Source organism: Cornus florida, unplaced genomic scaffold, assembly GCF_030987335.1.
Source record: "Cornus florida cultivar Cherokee Brave unplaced genomic scaffold, ASM3098733v1 CherokeeBrave_3.0.0_Hap2_Chr01, whole genome shotgun sequence".
NCBI lineage: Eukaryota > Viridiplantae > Streptophyta > Magnoliopsida > Cornales > Cornaceae > Cornus > Cornus florida.
The window spans coordinates 73,523,695-73,527,474 of NW_026775571.1; the positions used below are offsets into that span (position 1 = coordinate 73,523,695).

General features: G+C 32.2%; 1 long non-coding RNA gene across 2 annotated transcripts; it reads left to right on the plus strand.

Annotated features, from left to right (window-relative positions):
• The first annotated feature begins 613 nt into the window (after window positions 1-613).
• Window positions 614-3,305, plus strand: LOC132300705 (uncharacterized). 2 transcript variants are annotated; one of them, XR_009480544.1, is made up of 2 exons: window positions 614-1,702; window positions 1,860-3,305. It is a non-coding gene; the product is annotated as an uncharacterized LOC132300705 (long non-coding RNA). The 2 variants fall into 2 exon arrangements; XR_009480545.1 differs by having other exon boundaries at window positions 614-1,651.
• Window positions 3,306-3,780: the final 475 nt, after the last annotated feature.

Below are 3,780 nucleotides of genomic sequence, written 5' to 3' on the forward strand. Positions count from 1 at the left end.
TTTATTTTTTATTTTCTATAAAAAAAAAAAACAAGTTACACTAAACCACCCCTCGATATAAAAAAACAAGGTACACTAAACCACCCAGAGAGAGAGAAGCTGCATGTCATATTACTGCATCCCTCACCACGAGGCTCAACGTAGTATTTACATCGAGGACATCTGCGCCACATCATCTCCTTGGCAAGCTCCCTAAACAATTTTTTTATTTATCTTTTCATCCTTAATTGTTTGCTCTCATTTTTTGCTGGATGTTTCCCATGGCTTCTAGGGTTTCTTTCACATAGCCAGGTATGGTTCTCTTTGGTATTGTAGGTTATTATATACAGCTGCCGAGCCATATATATGGTATTTATATATATTACATATATGATTGTTTAATGTCCCCCTAAAATTATTAGTTTCTAATATTATCTCTTAATTTTTTAATTTTTACTCTTTAAATTCCTTAAACAAAGTTAAAGTTTTATTGTTAAATTAAACTCTATTTTGTTTTTCCTTTTCTATCATTTTTCTTTTCTTTTGTCATTTTTCTTTTTTTTTTTTCCCTTCTATTTCTTTATATATATATATATATATATATATATATATATATTTCTAATATTATCTCTTAATTTTTTAATTTTTACTCTTTAAATTCCTTAAGGGCTTGTTTGGTAGCTGTTTTGTTTTGGTGTTTTTGTTGTAGGGCTTTATTTCAGGCCCAAAAACATGTTTGGTAGCTATTGTTTTGCTTTAAACAGTACTAAAACATTGTCAAAATTTGGGCCAAAAAGTGAAACACCAAAATGATGTTTCTTCTTGTTTCAATACTGTTGGCCCAATAAAAGCACTGTAGCGGAGGAAGTAAGTTAGGCCAATCACTGTAGCGGATGAAACAACTGTAAAAGCGACTTGCAACAATCGACGCGAAATTTTCTCTCCTCTAAAACCCTAGAGTCTGGCGATTTGGGAGGCGACCCAAACGTACCTCGCGATATTGAAGAGTGTAAGTCCTTTGAAGCCCTAAAACATTCTATAATAGATTACGAGGGGAGGCAATTAGTTTTCTCTTTTGCAGTTGTGTGAGGCGATTTGAGAGGCGATTAGTTTTCTGTCTCTGTATTCAGCGTTAGAAGGAAGGCCCAATCTTTCACTCTGTTCTCTCCCTCTCAAAATGAAGACGATGCCCTAGTTTTTTAACGTTAGATTGTAGGCTCAATCTTTCACTTTCTTAAAATATTATCCAGTTTGCACTTTCTTTCATGGCGATGTTGATTTTTTATTTTTATTTTTCAATTTCTCCATTTCTGGGTTTTAGTTGAATTTGGATTTGTTCAACCCAGATTTCAATTTCTCCATTTATTTTTAACTTCTATTTCTCTCCATGAATTCATGAATTAATCAGGAATTCAATTACGGAAGCCATTGATTTGATAAATACCATTTTGGGGATGTATTAATCTGTACCCAAATATTTATATCATTGCTACAAAATTAAATTTTGAGTCCTGAGCATTTAACTTTAATAATTAAGTGTTTTTACATATTCAAGGACAAGTCCAAGTGCAAGTCTCGAAGGCGAAATTGGCTACCGAATTGAAAAATCAAAGTAATGTTGCAGAACCTTGGAATCAGGCTGCAAAATCTTGTGAGCCTCCAAATGGTCAAGGTGAACCTCTTGTGGTTGCTATTAAAAAACTTTAATAAGCATTACTTGCAGGTACTAGCTCCTAGTTTCATTTTGTCTTATAATTTTTAGAAAAAAAATTGCTTCAAATACTGGGTTTTAGATTGTTTAGTGTGTGATTGAGTAAAAGTTGAGCATTTATTTGATGCACTTATTATGTTCTAACATTGAGTATAAAATTTAATGATAGGACATATTGCTAACATGGTGATTGCGCCTAATATGTGAAGAATTGTAGCATTAGTTTTTACATATCAAAGGTAAAAAGCTTTAGTTCTTTCCTTCTCAGTTGAATGATTGTTGTGCTTGTTATTTCTTTGTTGATCTAATACTACGACATTGTAAATTTGGCTTTAGGATCTAATTGGCATCTGAAATATATAAAATTCAGGAGAAAATGTCATGAAAACTTGAGTTGGTGTGGATGGAAAATTTTGGTAACATGACTAAAAAAATTAATGTTTTTTACTATTATCCATTTCTGATCAAGTGTATGCAGGTTCTTGGAGTAGAAGATTGGAGACAGATAAATTTTGGTATTACTTTTGCACAAAGTGGCTGCTCTCACACTAGAACCCATATTATTGCACTTGTCAATCCAAAACTTTACTTTAGATTTAATGAGTTTTACCCTAATTTAGGTTGAAGCAGGAGTTATCATTGTTTGAGAATTATGTTAGGTTGTATATTTCATTGCATTTTACATTATCTGATGCGTCATCATACTTTTCTGAATTGTCACAAACTAATAATTGTTTGGTTCATTTGTTTTGGTGATGACTCCATCTTATCTCCATCATGATGCTTAGTTCAAACTATATAGCATTACCTAAAATGCTATAGAAATAGAAAGGAACAGATTTTGTTGTGGAGTTAAAGTCACGGGTTGAGAATAAATACCATGTTTGATTAGGTATTATTCACTATATTCGGATGGAAGTTGATGATGTTGTTTGTAGTAATGACAAATAAAAGGTACATTTGATGTGTGTCCGGGACTTTGGATGACCAATAGTGATGGGATTATTTTATTCTGTTTCCATGGAATTTGAAGGCGCATAATTTTTTAATATGGAGTTGTTCTAGAAAATTGAGTGCTTGGGATTTACATACTTTTGGAACAAGGTAATGCCATTGTTTTAGCTTTGAAATAACCGTATTTCATCACATGTGCAGAGGATTGTATTTCTAGCTAGCATTGTCTAATTGCCTGACCTTGCTGCTGTGTACTACAATTGCTTTGTCTAATCTTCTTCGTGTGCTTGGCTGTGCATGTGTTTGGTTGCTGCTGTGTACTGGGATTGAGCTTGAGCTTGAGCTTGGGGTCATTTTCTCAAATTTACAACTAGGTTCATTGATCCTTGTTTGGAGTGAATTGGACTTGTGAATTGTGACTTGTACTTCCCATTGCCAACATGTTGTTATCAGTGCCTTGTTATTTTAGAAAGTAGTTCAAATAACTAGTACAATGTGTAAACTGTGTATTGATGGATGTGTTTCAGATCAGTGGCAATGTAAAGTTCAGATTAGTGCACAATATGCCGACAATGTTGTAAATTTATTTTTCAGAAAGCAGTTCAAATAACTAGTACAATGTATTTTTCAGATTATTGTAATTTTTTTTTTTTTGGTGTTTTGGATTAGTTTATATCATTTAAATAGTAATTTTCAAACTTTGGGCCAAACACACAATGACATATCCTGAATTGAATTAAACTTGACTTCTCGTGATTGCATAAAAGCTCTAGTACTAAAAACACTATTGTTGGGTTAAAAATACATTAAAAATATATTCAGGTAACAAAATTGAAACAGATTATTGCAAACAACTTGTAAATAGGTTATTGTAAATAGGTTATAAAAACAAATTAAAAACAATGATAATCAAACATGGTTTTTTTTTTTTGTTTTTTTTTTTTTTTTTGGCAACAGTTGGAGTAACCAAACATGTTTTTTTTTCAAAGTTCTTGAAACGCATGACCTACCAAACATGTTTTGTATGTTTCTGTTTTTAACATTTCCATTCCCAAAACGCTCCTAGAGCAAAAACACTGTTTCTATTTTAGCCAAAAACAAAACGCATGCCAAACGGGCCCTAAACAAAGTTAAAG